The sequence below is a fragment of the Mustela erminea genome, chromosome 3 (genome assembly GCF_009829155.1).
Source record: "Mustela erminea isolate mMusErm1 chromosome 3, mMusErm1.Pri, whole genome shotgun sequence".
NCBI lineage: Eukaryota > Metazoa > Chordata > Mammalia > Carnivora > Mustelidae > Mustela > Mustela erminea.
This window is the reverse complement of record NC_045616.1, coordinates 136,404,771-136,422,873: the sequence shown is the minus strand read 5'-3', so window position 1 is coordinate 136,422,873 and position 18,103 is coordinate 136,404,771. Positions and strand designations below refer to the sequence as shown.

The window sequence follows — 18,103 nt, the reverse complement described above, 5'->3', positions numbered from 1 at the left end:
AATTAAAAACTAGGGTTTCTGGGCCTATCCTGGATATGTACTGTTTTCTTTACTATGTTTTAATCCACAAGGTAACATACATTTAAAACTTTTAAGGAAAATTTACTTCAATCTGAAAATGCAAAAGCAAATATAAGCACAGAATCTGAAGATTGCTTCATAAGAATTTCTAAGGGAGGCAGAAAATAGTGAAAATCAATTTTTGTACACCCTCAAGTATGAATATGAGAAGACACCAGCGGTGCCCTGTGTGAGGGGAAATCCTTCTACAACCAAGACCTCCCCAAACATGCATCAAGGCTGCACCTCCATCAGGCTTTCTTCAGCTTCCTGAACCCATACAGCCAGTTGGCCACCATGCCTGGCAGCTTTCCACAGAGCCACAGGGTGCCCAGGGTGACCACCAGCAAGAACAAGAAGACATCCAGCAGGTACTGTTCATGCCACGGCTGCTGCAGGCCATGGGCTTGAGGTGGGCTACACCCCCTGTCTGGAGGATGTGGTCAATCCAGCCCACCAGCCTCTGGGCAGGGGTCAGGGGGTGGGAGCGCCTGATGATGCTGGTGGCCATAGCTGCTGACTTGTACCTGTTGGCAGAGACAGAGGTTGGGCATTACTCATGTGGTCTTAGAACTCTTAGAGACCTTGTATCACACACACACACACACACACACACACACACTTTCAGTTATATGCACAAAAGACTCTGTTTCAAGGAAAAGTTGTTGGCCTGGACTTGTTAGAGTTTAGCTGGGTACCATTGAAAAGTTCAGGCTGGTCTTTCCATGCAAAGATGCATGCCTAGTGCTAAAAGTGCTAAATTATTTAAAAAAAAAAAAAAGTGTACACTTACTAAGTGTAAGGATGAGTCTCTACCCAGGGGGAAAAACTATAAAGAAGTGTCTGAACTGTAAACACGCCTCTACACAAGGACACTTACAGTAGGCTAAAGGAAAGAGTATATAGGAATACATGTGATAGAACATACCCTGGATTCAGAGTAAATGTCCTTGAGACCCTAATAAGACACCCAGTCCATTGTGATTTTCCCATCACTGTGCCAGAAGGGAATTTACCAAAGAGAAGATGGGCCCTTTTACTGACTTACTTAAGAGAAATTCATCCCAACTTACTTTTGTGGCAGGCCCTGTGATAGTCCCTGAGAACACAGGGAAAAACAAGAGACACTGGGCTGTCGAGGGTAACTCTCTACTTGCTAGTGTGAGGGACACTCAGTAAATTAAAACAGAAAGAAATGGGGTAGTTACTGATCCTGAGAAGTGTTAAGAAGGAAAAATGAATCATGATTGAAGAGGGTGGAAGAAAGGGACACATTGAGGACTGTCACACAAAGACCACCTGCCTCTCTGATATGAGGGTACTGGAGAAGAACCCAACTGTCAAGAAGGAGACAGACCTGTGAAAAGAAGAAGGGATGTCTGATGGAACAACACTGACAAATGGTCTGAAGCAGGAAACACTGTGGCATATTAGGGAACAAGAAGGTGTCCTCCTGCTCAGTGTAATTCTATTATCAGTAGCCCCCAAATATAAGATCTCTCAGAGACCCTATGTAAGTAGGTCAGAGTCCTCACAACACTTAGGGAAAAATTGCTCACAACATCTAACCTAAATTGCCTAGTCCTGTTCTCAGAAAAATAGGTCATCTGTTAATATCACACAGATATCATTCCATGTCCCAGAAGTTTCAGCTTTTATTACAAAAAAAAGAGCCACATGTTGCCCTTTTTGCTTAATGTCTTCATTCAGCCTAAGTGAACACAAGCCCAGAGAACTCCATACCTCTTGTGTTCAATAACTTCCTTCATCTTCAGAGCCAATGTCTCTGCCTTGATCTGCTTTAGCTGGATGGAGACACCAAACTTTTGGCTTCTACTTGGACCAGGTTGTCAGACTGGTCTCCAAAGACAGGAATCCCCACCATGGGTACACCATGTTGGATGGCCTCCATTATGCTATTCAATCCACCATGCGTGACAAAGAGACAGACAGATCTGTGGGTTAGCTGTTGCAGATCAGGAACAGAGCAGAATATTTCAAGATGAAAACTTCAGAACACCAGGGAATGTATTTGGGTAGGAAAAAATACCAAAGGATCTCAAGGTATGTTAGATAAAATGGATTTACTGATTTAGTTTTAGACCACTCAAGGGAGCATATTCCAGAATACAAAATTCTTGCCTTGACTCTGTACAGAGACTCCTCCAAATCAATCCATCTAAGACTTGGAGCTCAGGGAAATCTGTAGAGAAGGGTAGTAAGTAAGGCATATTCTTCCTCCCATTCATCCAACCTTCTTTCTATCCTTTTTCTCTCTTTGCTTCCCTCTCTGTGTTCTCTCTCCCTCTCTGTGTCTTGTCTGTTTCTTACTTTGTAGGTCTCAGGCTCTCCCTTTCACTGCCCATTCATTTCCCGCTTACGTGAAGGCTAACACCGTCACTAACATCACATCTCATATGGCATTCATCAAACTTACACTGTATGTCCTTTCTCCTCAATTTCTTAAGAAATCCTCTAAAGTAGGCAATGATGGACCACCCATCTAGGTATATCCAGTTCCTGTGTGCTCACCCCACTATTATTTAGAGAAAACTAAAACAATGTTGATAATGAAGAGTTCATGTCAAACACTGCTTCTCAATAGGGATGTGCATCAGAATCTATTTGTGACTGGGTAATGCATATTATTAAGGGCACCTGTGGTCATGAGCACTGGGTGTTATAACACAACTAATGAATCATTGAACACCACATCAAAAACTAATGATGTACTAGATGCTGGCTAATTGAACATAATAACTAAAAATTAACTAACTAATTAATTAATTAATTAAAAGAATCTATTTGTGTTTCTTTGAAAATTAGAAACCTTTTTCCCTACACCATGTGTAGAACCCTATATCATAACTTCTCAATATGTTTGTGAGCCATAGTCTTAGAGATCAACTTCTGATGTAATCAGTGGTTTTGGTAGTGAGGAGGCTCTAAAAAGTGGCACAGGACAAAGACAACCTATTTGGGTACAAGAAGTTCTCTGTTACCAGAGAGCTGGATGGACAAAATAACTGGCTGAGAGGTTACTTAGCTTCACACTCAGAAGTTTTGGCACATTCTTGAGACACTGTCAACATAAACTTTGTGAAAGTGTGAGTACACCTTTTGGGGAAAAAGAGGAAGAACCAATGTGTATTGATTGGAGTGTTTCTATAATGGCTTGTGGCCTACCAGGGACTCAAGAGGCTAGGAACAACAGTGGCAACAAGAACCCCAAATGTAATCCCAGAGTCCGCAAACTGTCTTTGATTGTGTCTGGACAACCTTGGTCTGTGCCAAATATGGTAAATTCCAAATAACCTAATGAAAATACTGCTTCTGGTGGCAAGAATCAGGACTGGAATAGAAAGGAAGAAGAAAACATGGCAGCTGAAGCCATTTGGGAAGCCAAGCCTGATTTCCCAAGAACTCCAGCTGGCTGCTCTATTCCTCCTCTAAAGATTACCTTTAGCTACTAAATGGCCCTTCTCATGCTGGTGGGGTTGCCCAGTGGAAACCTAAATATACATAAATAGAAAGAGAAAAGAAGATCCAGGCACTCCTCACCCAAGAGGTCATTCTGAGCAAGCCAGTCCATGATTTTCACATCTGCTGCCAATTTGACATCTTTGGGCCAACAAGAAGGATTATACTTCCATATCACCCCTTGGGACAGATGAGCAAAGGCACTGTTCATCTCCCTGAGAACTTCCTGGGACTGATAGCTGTTACAATGGAGCTTAGGGCCACAAGGACAAAACCAGTCTCCCTACACGGCAATGAAATTCTCACACTCCTAGAGAGAGGTAAGAAAGGAAAGGAGATTAACACAGTTGTTCATGAAAGCCTGGATGCTTTGAAATGAAAGTCAGCTATTTACTGAATACATCTTCCTGTCAGTGCTTAGAGCTCACTAGGTTCTCCTAGCCCTGGAAAGCTCAGTGTCCTCTGCCCTCTGCTCATATCCATTGTCTGTTGGACTTGAAGTCATTTCTCTGAGATCTCAGGACACATCTTACCATATAAACACTTTAAGTAATCACAAACGAATGTGAAGACAGCTGTAGGTGTCCAGCCACTTCCACAATAGTCCAAGTTGCCCTTGAGGCATTCAAAGCATACTATAGCACCAACATCTAGATCCAGGACTTGTGTGTATAACAGTGTTTTATAGCAAAGGAAAGTGGAGGTGGTGGGAATCTCTTCCTTCATTGATCCCGGGGTTATCTTCATCCCTCATTCTAGGTGTGGGGAGGTATGGTCATTTCAGAGTGTTCCAATGCCAGAGCAGAGGTGCTAGTGCCTGGGAGAATGCCAGTTGCTGTCCTGGCCCAGTCGGGGGCAGCATGCTTTCTGGAGGCTGAGGTAGATGATGGGGAAATGTTTTTATTATTGTCTCCTTCATATGCTTATTAGCTATCTGTCTGTCCTCTTTGTAAAGGGGTCTGGGAAGGTTTAACCATTTTAAAATTTTTGATTGGGGTTTTTTATTGTTATTATTGAGATTTAAGGGGTTTTTTGTATATTTTGTGTATATGGTTGTGTATTTCTTACAATAGTCTTTATCAGATATTTCTTCTACAAGCATTTACTTTGGGTTTGAGTTTCTTACTTTTATTCCCTTAGGACTGTCTTTCTCAGAACAGAAATTTTAATTTCAATTTAGCCCATTTACCAACCCTCTCCCAAAACATGTCATAGGTTTTGTATCTAAAAAGTAATTACCCAACCCTAAGTTTCATTCAGTTTTTTCAATTCTTTAAAACACTTTTCTTCTTTCCTTTGTATTTTTAGATGTTTCCAGATCCCAGCCTCTACCCCATTGCTCCACTCGGGCTTTACATGACTCCATGCAGCACAATACTCTAAAAATTACTACTCCAAAGGAACCCTTAAAACAGTTTCATTGCCCTTTTATAATTATAATGATCAATATAAATCTATTACTTAAAATTAGAAAAGGCAGAATATGATGTCAGGATAAGAAGGTGAAGGCTCTCATTTCCCCACAGAAACATTTAAAACAAGAAGAACTAAAGACTGACTTCATAACTTTATAGGCCTTGGGGAAACAGTATATACAGAAACTACATATGCCCATCGAGGGACAAAAAACACACTCAAAATGCTGGAACTTTCTATGGCATTCTTACTCTCCCTTGTCCTACCCTCTTCCTGGAGAGGCATGTCACAGTCCAGAGGCAGCAGTGCTGGCCTTGCCTTCCCCAGCAGCAGAAGAACAGAAAAAAATTGCAACATTACAACCACTCTGTGGGCTCCCAAGTGGCAAGTTTCGGTCTCACCAAACTTGGAACTTTCACTGGGAATGGCAATATAGTCCAGATATCAGGCTGGCAGGACTCTTGTAAGGTAATAGTGGCACCATGGCATTTAAAACATGCACAATTCCACAGAACTTAGAGTCTTGGGGCAAGAACTAAAATAGAACACCTAAAGCCCTGAACAGAATCTGGGTGAGAGTCTCTGGGAACATAAGACATTAAAATTAGTCAAGTATGCAGGAAGAATCAGAGTTGAATAAATAAATAGATTAATTAATTAATTAATTAAATGCATATAAATAAATAAATGCAAATAAATGTCCTAGACAGGACAAATACCCAAAAATATCTAAGAGACTTTAATCCTTTGCCCCTGGCTCTTCCAAAAACTCATAACATGCCCCACTAATTAGTAAGGTTCTTTCATGGTAGTCTGCAAACACTGGCTGAGGTGACTGTACTTCCAAATGCCCAATTTTCTACAAAAGATCACCAAAAAAAGACAGAAACAAGTCATCCAAAGGAAGAAAATAAATCTCCAGAAACCCCCCTTGAGGACACACAGAAATTGGGTTTACTAAACAAAGACTTACAAAGTTGACTAAATATGTTCAAAAAACTAAAGAAAAATGTGGACAAAGATCTAAAGAAAATCAGGAAGACAATATATGAATAAAGCTGATAATATCAAGAAGTGCAGAATTTTTTTAAAAAGAGCAAAGGAAATCTGGAGCTGAAAAATACAATAATTAAATTAAAAAATTCAGTAGGATATTTCAACAGCAGGCCTAAACAAACCAAAGATAGATGTACTCAGCTTGAAGGCAGGGCATTTAAAACATCAAATATAAGAAGCAAAATGGAGAAAGTATCCAGAAAATGGAAAGGAGTCTAGGGACTCATAGGACCCTATCATATGGATTAATGTATATGTTGTGAAGATCACAAGAGAAGAGAAAGAGAAAGAAGCACAACAATTGCTTAAGGAAATAATGGCATACAAGATAATATTACATGTAGATATTATATGTAACACCATATTATATGTAACAATTCCAAACACAACAAAAAACCCTGTCAGAACTAATAAACAGTAATGAAAAGTACCAAAAACACCAAAAAAAAAATTAGCTCACAAATATCAATTGCAATACTGTATGTTAATAATAAACATTTCAGGGGTGCCTGGGTGGCTCAGTGGGTTAAGCCGCTGCCTTCGGCTCAGGTCATGATCTCAGGGTCCTGGGATAGAGTCCCACATTGGGCTCTCTGCTCAGCGGGGAGCCTGCTTCCTCCTCTCTCTCTCTGCCTACTTGTGATCTCTCTCTCTCTCTCTCTGTCCAATAAATAAATAAAATATTTTAAAAAATGAACATTTCAAGAAGGAAATGAGTAAAACAATTCTATTTATAATGTGCTCAAAAATAAAATACTTAGGAATAAACTTAACCAAAGAAATGAAAGATTTTACATTGAAAACTATAAGATATTGTCAAAAAAATTAAGAAGACATAAATAAATGGAAAGAAGTCCAGGCTTTATGAGTTTGAAGACTTAATGCTTTATAAAGATGTCAATATAAACCAAAGTGATCTACAGATACATACAATCTTTATCAATAGCAAAAAATATTTTGTTGCAGAAATAGAAAACTTATCCTAAAATTCATATGGAATTTCAAAAGAACCTGAGTACCCAAAACATCTTGGGAAAAAAAGAAAAGTTGGAGGTCTCACTTTTCCAGATTTCCAAACTTACTAAAAAGCAACAATAATCCAATAATCAAAATAATGTGTGACTGGTATAAAGATAGATAGAGAGATATATCAATAAATAAAAGCTATCCCAGAAAATACACCCTTATATACATTTGGTCAAATAACTTATGACAAATGTGCCAAGACCACTGATAAAGTAAAAGAGAGTATTATCAACAAATGATGTTGAAAACTGGATAAAACCATAACTCAAAATGGGCAAAGACTTAGATATTTCTCCAAGAAGACATATAAAAAGCCAATAAGCTTATGAAATGGTGAACATCACTAATCAAGGAAATTCTAATCTAATCAAAGTGAGACTGTACTTCCCAACCATTAAGAGGGCTAAAAACAAAAGTAAAACACACACACAAACAGAAAATGACAAGTATTTATGAAAATATGGAAAAGTTGGAACTCTTATGCATTGTTGACAGAAATGTAAAATGGGGCAGTCACTCTAAAGGACTATATAGCAGTTCCTGAAAAAATTAAATATATAATTGTCATACAACCCAGAAATTCCATTTCTCAGTATATTCCCAAAGGAATTAAAAGCAGGGGCTCAAACAAATATTTTACATTACTGTTAATGAACATAGCAGCATTATTCACAATAGCCAATATTGAAAGTAACCCAAGTGCCTTGGATAGATGAATAGATAAACAAATGTGGTATACACATACAATGAAATATTACTCAACCTAATAAGGAAAGAAATTTGGACACATGCTAAAACATGATTGAATCTTGAAGACATTATGCAAAGTGAAATAAGCCATCACAGAATAAAAATTGTATGATTCCACCTATATAAGTTACCTATAGTTGTCAAATTCATATGACAAAAGGAGAACAGTGGTTTCCAGGGTCTGGAGGCAGAGAGGAAATAAGGAGTCATGGTTGAGTGGGTATGAAGTTTCAGTTTGGAAAGAAGAAAATGTTCTGGAGATGCGGTGATGGTTGCCAACAGTATGGAAGTTCTTAATGACCCTGAACTGTACTCTTCACGTGGTTTAAGTGGTAAATTTCACACTATGTATATTTGGTCACAGTAAAAAAAAAAAAATAGGAAAGGAGAGAAGAAAAATTACACAACTGTTTGCTGTCTCACGGATTACACACTCTAACTTCCATTATTCTCCACCTCAATAATTCCTGTCTCAGTTCCAAGACCTAACTCACCATCATGTCAGGTAAGACCTGTGTTTTGTTCTGGTCTTATTCGTTCAACTGAACCTTCCACTACTCTAGTGTGGCCAGTGTCACTGAAGGAACCCAGCCTCATGGCCATCTTACTTATACCTCCACACACTGGACCTCCTATTCTCTCAACATGCTGTTTCTTCCTCCCCAGTTCCATTTCTTTGAAAATGCCACCATGAACCAAAGTCCATTTTGCCCATGAATCATTCCCCAGCTTTTTCTGTTCACTCAATACAAGGCCAGCAGAGGAAGGGTGGAGAACTTGGTGCCTAGAAAGCCCAGTCCACATCTAGGCTTTGGTGCTCTGAGCTGAATGGTACTAGGGAAAAAAAATTAAAAATTTTTTAAAAATTAAATATATATATATATATATATATATATATATATATATATATATATATATCTCACCTGAATGTCTGTCCTCTCATTTATAAAATTGGAGACCATCACTGTTCCCCCAAGGTGGCATGATATACAATCTATGAAGTAAATTCCATATAATACCAACCCAGTACCTACAGGCAACAGGCAGCCCCTAATCTCAGCTCTACTTCATTTTGATAACTTCTAGAGCAGTGGTTCTGAGTTCAAGCTCTGCATTCATACCAGCTGAGTAGCATTTAAAACTTACAATACCTAGCTCCAATCCCAGACCAATCAAATCAGAAACTTTAGACTGAGTCAGGGATGGGAGCTCTAGAGAAAAGGAGCCATTGGAGATGACAGCTGCAGGTCTTGCTGTCAGTCGCACCCAGTCCTGCCTTGTTATACTATGTCTCTTTAGTTTTTTTAAGATTTTATGTATTTATTTGAGAGAGACAGAGAGTGAGAGAGAGATCATGAAGAGGGGGAAGGGTAGAGAGAGAAGTAGACTCCCCACTGAGCAAGAAGCCCAATGCAGACTTCATCCCAAGGCCCTGAGATCATGACCTGAACTGAAGGCAGATGCTTAACCAACTGAGCCACCCAGTGGCCTCTATGTCTCTCTCAATCTCTCTCTTTCTCTCTTCAAAATATATTTCATCATAGATAACCAATCTCCTTAAAAATCGTTTCATGCGGTAGCCTCTCACTTCATAATTATTATGCATGTGATCATAAAAAAATTAAAATTAAAATGTCAACATATTGAAGCATTTTTACCAGCAAGATTAGGACCAGGGTAAGGAATAGGAAGAGCTTAAGAGTTCCTCAAGGAGGTTCACAATAGCAGGGTCATGTAGGACCTAACAATACTTCCATTACCCTTACAGGAAGGGCTTCCTTAAAAGTAGATCCTGGAGTCAGCAAGATGGCAGAGTAGGAATCCCTGAACATTCTTTCCCCCTGAAAACACACCAATTTGGCAAAATTTCATGGTCAAATTCTCTTTGTAAGAAATCCAGAAACTAAATGAAGGGGTACTGCACCCAAGACAAAGGTTAAACAAATTCACCAGAGCTGGCAGATAGTTTTGAAAATACCCTCTCATCAGAATTCCAGCAGATGGATAGCCACATAAACAAGAATAAATTTGGAGGGGCGCCTGGGTGGCTCAGTGGGTTAGGCCGCTGCCTTCGGCTCAGGTCATGATCTCAGGGTCCTGGGATCGAGTCCCGCATCGGGCTCTCTGCTCAGCAGGGAGCCTGCTTCCTCCTCTCTCTCTCTCTCTCTGCCTGCCTCTCTGCCTACTTGTGATCTCTCTCTGTCAAATAAATAAATAAAATCTTTAAAAAAAAAATAAATTTGGACCTTTACATCATACAAAATTTCAAAATTGATGAAAGAATAAAAATAAGACATGAACTACAAAGCTCTTAGAAGAAAACATGGGAGGAAAATTTCATGGTTTTGGTCTTGCCAATGATTTCAGAGATATAGGACCATGGACAGGCAACAAAACCAAAAATAAACAAGTGGGACTATATCAAACCAGAAAGCTCTATAAAGACTAAAAAGACAATTTAGAGAATACAACCTAGAGAATAATACATTAATTATTATTATTATGTATTAATACATTAATACAACCTAGAGAAAGTATTAAAAACAATATACCTGATAAGAGGTTAATCTCCAAAATATACAGAGAGGACTACAACTCAATAGCAAAAAGTAAAAAAAGAAAAATTGCTATAACTAGATTAAAAAGTGGGCTAAGTATTTAAATGACATTTATCCAAAGACAAAATACAAACAGCCAACAGATACATGAAAAAAGGCTCAAAAAGCACTAGTCATCTGTGAAACACAAATCAAAACCACAATGAGGTTTCTCTTCATATCTGTCAGTACAGCTAATACCAAAAAGCAGAAAGACAAGTGTTGAAGACATGAAGAAATTATAACATTTATATACTAGTTTCCAACTAGTAGCTGGAAATGCAAAGTGGTATAGCCACTGTGGCAAACAGTGTAGTGATTCCTCAAAAAATTACAAATACAACCACCTAATGATTCATCAATCTGATTTCTGTGTATATAGCCAAGAAAATAAATCAGGATATCAAAAAGATTTCTGCACTCCCATATTAATTAAAGCAGGATTCATAAGAGCTGAGACATGGATACAACCAAAATGTCCATTAAAGATGAATAGGTAAAAAATTATCATGTATAGATAGATAAACACAAAAGAATATTACTTACCCCCTTAAAAGAAAGACATTTTATTCGACACCTGGGTGGCTTAGTTGGTTAAGTGTCTGCCTTCAGCTCAGGTCATGATCCCAGGGTCTTGAGATTGAGCCCCTCTACCTCTTCCCCCAATTCATGTGTTCAATCTTCTCTCTCTCTCTCTCTCTGTCAAATAAGCAAATAAAAAATCTTAAAGGAAAAGAAGGAAATTTTACAATATATGAAAACTTGGATGAATTTTAATGACATTATGCTAAGTGACATAAACAAATATTACATGATTTTAATTATATGAAATATCTAAAACTCATATCCATAGAATCAAGAGAGAAAAAACACGTGGTCCTCTCAATTGATGCAGAAAAAGCATTTGACAAAATACAGCATCTGTTCCTGATTAAAATGATTCAAAGTATAGGGATAGAGGAAACATTCCCCAACTTCATCAAATCTAACTATGAAAAACCCACAGTGACTATCATCCTCAATGGGGAAAGCTGACAGCCTTCCCTTTAAGATGAGGAACACGACAAGCATACACACTCTTGCCAATTCTAATACTCTGAAGTCCTGGCAACAGCAATCAGACAACAAAGAGAAATAAAAGTTATCCAGGTTGGCAATGAAGAAGTCAAGCACTCTCTCTTCACAGATGACATGCTACTTTATATGGAAAACCCAAAAGACTCCACCCCCAAACTACTAGAACTCATACAGCAATTCAGTAATGTGGCAGGATACAAAATCAATGTAGAGAAATCAGTTGCTTTCTTACATGCTAACAACTAAAATAGAAAAGGGGAATTTAGAGAATCAATTCCATTTACTATAGCACCAAGAACAATAAGATACCTGGGAATAAACCTAACCAAAGAGGTAAAAGATCTGTACTCAAGGAACTATAGAACACTCATGAAAGAAATTGAAGAAGACACAAAAAGATGGGAGACCATTCCATGCCCATGGATCGGAAGAATAAATATTGTTAAAATGTCTATACTGCCTAGAGCAATCTATACTTTCAATGCCATTCCGATCAAAACTCCACCAGTATTTTTCAAAGTGCTGGAGCAAACAATCCTAAAATTTGTATGTAACCAGAAGAGACACCGAATTGCTAAGGAAATGTTGAAAAAGAAAAACAAAACTGGGAGCATCACGTTGCCTGATTTCAAGCTTTACTACAAAGCTGTGATCACCAAAACAGCATGGTACTGACACAAAAACAAACACATAGACCAGCGGAACAGAGTAGAGAGCCCAGATATGGACCCTCAACTCTATGGTCAAATTATCTTTGACAAAGCAGGAAAAAAATATACAGTGGAAAAAAGTGTTCAATAAATGGTGTTCGGAAAATTGGATAGCTATGTGTAGAAGAATGAAACTTGACCATTCTCTTACACCTTACACAAAGATAAACTTGAAATGGATACAAGACTTCAACATGAGACAGGAGTCCATCAGAATCCTAGAGGAGAATATAGGCAGTAACCTCTTTGATATCAGCCACAACAAGTTCTTTCAAGATATGTCTCCAAAGGCAAAGGAAAATAAAAGCAAAAATGAACTTTTAGGACTTCCTCAAGATCAAAAGCTTCTGCACAGCAAAGGAAACAGTCAACAAAACAAAGAGACAACCCATGGAATGGGAGAAGATATTTGCAAATGACAGTACAGACAAAAGGTTGATATCCAGGATCTATAATGAACTCCTCAAACTCAACACACACAAAACAGATAATCATGTCAAAAAATGGGCAGAAGACATGAACAGACACTTCTCCAAAGAAGACATAGAAATGGCTAACAGGCACATGAAAAAATATTCATCATCATTAACTATCAGGGAGATTCAAATCACAACCACATTGAGATACCACCTTTCTTACACCAGTTAGAATGACCAAGATCAACAAGACAGTAAACAACAAGTGTTGGAGAGGATGTGGAGAAAGGGGAACCCTATTACACTGTTGGTAGGAATCCAAGTTGGTGCAGCCACTTTGGAAAACAGTGTGGAGATTCCTTAAGAAATTAATAATAGAGCTTCCTTATGACCCTGCTATTGCACTACTGGGTATTTATCCCAAAGGTACAGATGTAGTGAAAAGAAGGGCCATCTGCACCCCAATGTTCATAGCAATAATGGCCACAGTTGCCAAACTGTGGAAAGAGCCAAGATGCCCTTCAACGGATGAATGGATAAAGAAGATATGGTCCATATACACTATGGAGTATTATGCCTCCATCAGGAAGGATGAATACCCAACTTTTGTATCAACATGGACAGGACTAGAAGAGATTATGCCGAGTGAAATAAGTCAAGAAAAGAGAGTCAATTATCATATGGTATTGCTTATTTGTGGAGTATAAGGAATAGCATGGAGGACATGGGGAAATGGAGAGAAGTGAGTTGGGAGAAATTGGAGGGAGAGATGAACCATGAAAGACTGTAGACTCTTAGAAACAAACTGAGGGTTTTGGAGGGGAGTGGCAGGTTGGGTGAGCCTGGTGGTGGGTATTATGGAGGGCACATATTGCATGGAGCACTGGGTGTGGTGCATAAACAATGAATTCTGGATCATTGAAAAGAAATTTTAAAAAATTAATTTTTTTAAAATTTACCTACGTAAAAAAAAAAAAAAGCACTCATTAATTTCCAAGGGTTGGGGGAAGTAGGTAATTGGTAATTACTATTCAAAGGAGGAAAAGTTACAGTTAAGTGAAATGAATAAGATATAGAGATCTAAGGCACAACATGGTACATATAGTCAATAGTTATGTGGTATATGTTAAAAATGTGTTAGAAGGGGCACCTGGGTGGCTCAGTGGGTTAAAGCCTCTGCCTTTGGCTCAGGTCATGATCCCAGGGTCCTGGGATCAAGCCCTGCATCGGGCTCTCTGCTCAGCGGGGAGCCTGCTCCACCCACCCCCACCCCCTCACATCTCTCTCTCTCTCTGGCTGCCTCTCTGCGTACTTGTGATCTCAGCCTGTCAAATAAATAAATAAATAAATCTTTTTTAAAAAATGTGTTAGGAAGGTGGATCCCATATTGCCATTCTTACCACAGTAAAATAAATTATAAAATAACAGAATGGAATAAAAATTTAAATGAAATTGATTTAAATTAAATCAAATTAAAATAAAAAGGTACATCCTAGCTGTTTTGTTATCTCATCCTACTTTACTCCCAGTTCCCATTGGCAGAGGAGTCAACAACTCTGCACTAAAAGCTTTACATAAGTCCATATTGAGTGTAAAGGTTTCACTTTCTTGTGGTACTGCTTTAACAAGTCTCACCATTAAGCCTCCAACATACACAATGCTGGGTAACAGGGGCTGAGTAAATTCAAAGGCAAAGTCAGAGCTCAAACCACAGCTCTGCTTTCCTTAGAAGATGAGACAAAACAGGCCTAGAACCTTCTGGGAAATGTTCCTTAATGGTGCTGTCAAATGCAGACTGGATTCACCATTGCCTCATGAAGAAATCAAAGAGCATCAGAAAATTCTTCATTCTTCCCCAGAAGTCCATGTGGTCAGTTAGCAAGGAATGGAATGCTGGAACATAAGACATAGGGATTGGTAGCCCAAAGTCCACACTGGCAAATGGGGTGGGAAGAATTGACACAAATGGCTTCCGAAGCTTGTCAGCAACCAGGAAAGAACAGAAGTCAAATGCTTCAACAAATAATAGGTCAAAGTTCTCATACTTTAAGGAATCCATTATATCTCCTCTCCTTAGTAAATCACAGGGTGGCTCAGTGGGTTAAAGCCTCAGCCTTCAAATCAGGTCATGATCCCAGGTCACTCAAACCCTGAAGTTCCAGGTTTCAATCTAGGGGGCTGCCCTAAAGAACTTTCCTTTTTGCTGTGGGTCTGTGAGTCTGTCCTCAGTCCCCAGCATGGGAGGCTTTTGTGCTCTGGGGGTGCAAGATCCCAGAGACTCCCTCCCCCTTCCATTTATCTTCCAGTATTTCCTGTAGAGTCATGGCTCCCTGCTTCATACCTCAAAACCAACCGCCAGAGATACTCTGTTTGTAGAGATCTGGATATATCTTCTTACATCTCAGGCTGATTTCCTGTGTGTTCAGAGTGGTCTGGTAGATATACAGCTCAATTCAGGGAACTGGTTGAAATAGGGTCCCCCTCCTCCTCTGTCATCTTGCTCCAACTCCCATAGCTTGTGCTTTATGTGGGACAGCAGCACAACCCTCTTTGTGAGCTCCTGTGTGAATGTTTGTGTCTTGAATGAGTGTGCACAATGAATCTCTGTAAAAGCAAGTTGTCCTCAAAGCAGTGTAATACATGTGCTTCTGGAGAAAGTTCAATGTGGTTAAGATCTTGCCAGCCAAGCTTATGAGCAGGGCTGTTGAGGCAGTCCATGAGAAGCCAGTTATGAGGGATTTATATCCTTCCAAGATGAAGATGAAGAGAAATTGTGGTTGAGAGCTTGTTGAAATAGAAATTAAACAGAAAATATGCACCAAATTTGTTCGGTTGTGAAGTATTTATGAGTATTTAGATATGGTCAGCAATTTCAATAACATTGGAAATGGGAGCCCTGATAGATGGGGCATGGCATTAAAGTTATAGTAGTCCCCTGCAAGGCACCATTCATTCTTTCCAGGTTTAGGAATAGTCTAAAGTAGGCTATTAAATGGAGAATCACTGGGAATAATCACTCCTCCACTAAATAGGATTTAATCCTTAAAGGCACTGTTCTAATATAAATTGAGTTGTATTAACAGTTTTAATATGTTGAGCAGATACAACATTATCTTTTTTTTTTGTTATGCTGACTGTAAGTGCCAAAACCTTAATTTTATTTTAATTTATGACTTTTTAGATAAGAGCTACCACGTCCACTTTGAGATTATTTAACAAATGGTCTTCTAACTATGGGATATTTAATTTCATGTGTTATGACAGGGCAGGCACATTTGTCTTCTAATGTTTTGTAACTTTTAAGAGTTACAAACTCCTAAAACTAATTTCAGGGAATTACCTTGATAAATTTAGATAGCTATTCTGATGTACTGATGAAGTACTGATGAAGATCATTAAGTCTTGCCATTCATTCATCTCATCTGATGTTAAAAGTAATTTAGAAGCTCTGATGTCAAAAGCACAGAAACAAATCTGTGCCCTTTTTCTGTTATAAAGTTTTAAAATAATATTAAATTCCACATGTCAAAACTAAGAACTTTGCTTTAATTTCTTTCCTGACCCTCCCATCTTGCCTTTTCCTTCTTTTTCTGCTTTCCTTTGGTTGTTATTAGATGTATTTTGGAGAGGATATTCTTTCCAATCTGTTCATATTTATAAGTTTCTTCCTCACAATGTCCTACTTAATATCATCAAGGTGAGGGGCATTCTCACTGGTGATTTTGAGAGATCTTAGATTAAGCTGAGTTTGAATTAACTCCCTGAATTAACTCCGGGGGGGTATCTATGATCAGTGTTTTCCCCTATTACTCTGTTAGTCAAGGTTTTCTTTTCGCTACAGAGGTATAATCAGCAGCAGTAGCAAAGGCATTTTCTAAGGTTCTAGTGCACCTTCTATGTTTACAGGTATGGATCTCATGATATGCCATGATGACTACTCTTCTTCACACCATTCTCTGGGCTTGTAAATTGTATCAGTCTTGCCCTGGAGGACCATCCTTAATGGGGAAAGTGCCTGACTAGCACACAGCCATTGGTTAGAGGGTTCCAACTAGCCTGGTGTCAGTCACAGTTCATGCTGGAATTCAGGGCCATTTAAAGGCTAAACCCATACTTTTGTCTAAATGCACTTATAGAAGCCTCTCAATGGGATGGAAGTGAGGATTTCCCTACTTGGATCTGACTTGCTTGGCTTGAAAATCTTGCTTACACAAGGGAGGGTATGTTGAGACTTTCACTTTGCCAAGATGATTCAGAGAGGATTAAGAGGGAGGTGGAGTTTGAAAGCTGTCAGCAGTCCAACCTCAAAAATGGTGTCAGACTCTATTACACATGAGTTTTGGGGGAAATCCAGGATGGTAAGTAGGGCTGCAGAGGACTATGGTTTTTAACTTAGCCTTTAGTATTTTGGGGCAGAATAAAAAACCTTTGAAGGTACCACCTTTATGTTTAACCTTTTTTTCTAAAAGAGAAAAGAATGGGGAACTATGTATGATAATAGAAGATCTGTATTTCAGTACAAAGGATACCACTCATTATATGTTCAATCTTGAGAAATTATTTGACATTCTATTCATTTTTGTTTTCTCACTTGTATGATGAAGAATAGCTATACCTTTAAGCGAAAGCTTTAAGTAGAAACTTCCGGTACTTTAAATTGAATAAAAGTGACTGGATCATTATAAGGTTCTCAATAATATTATCAGGTCCTATGATTGAAGACTGAGAAAGCAAGAAAACAACAGCAATAAAACATACTTTTTACTTTTTTATTATTTATTTAAAATCATATATATATTCTTTTGGAATTAAAAAACTATTGTATCATCATGTTAATATTAATCTGGGGTATGTGACCTAACTCTATCTTTATTATTGCTTTTTATGGTGTTTTTTTTTTTTTAGAGAAGAATGCAAAATCATACCAAGTTATTAGTTGGTTTCCCATTGAAGATCATGAAAAACAATTTTAAAAAGTTTTGATTTTTTTTAAAGACAGAAGCTTTGCATGGCAGGTAATTCTTTTTATTTTCTGAATGAGAGACTTACCATTTTAGTGACACAAATGAATTTTTGGATGCATGGATACTTGGAGTGAGTTTAAGGGAAATGGATGGATGGATGGTTGGATGAGTAGATGGATGGGGAGATAATGATGGGTGGCAGTGGATGGGTAAAGTAAATGAGTTTGGCACCCCCAATTTTTCAGTCTGTGTACTACTCCTCTTCCACTGAAAACAAAAATGTATTTCTGTATACTGAAGTGGATTGTTCCTTCTGGATCATCCTGGTAATACTTCACCTACAGTCTTTGTGTATATATTCTCTCCCTAATTAAAAATGTGGATAGACAACTTAACTTCCCATTGATGGTAGGCAAATCGGAGCCACCATTTTTTACTTACTTTTCCTCCATTCTCCTCACATAAAATCAAGAATGGAAAAATACTGATTTTTTAGACCTTGAGCCACTATTTTTTAAACTCATTTTAAAACCCAAATACCTTGATGATAA

General features: G+C 38.3%; 1 pseudogene; it reads right to left on the bottom strand.

Annotated features, from left to right (window-relative positions):
• Positions 1-311: 311 nt before the first annotated feature.
• On the bottom strand, positions 312-16,517 carry LOC116587256 (annotated as a pseudogene).
• Positions 16,518-18,103: the final 1,586 nt, after the last annotated feature.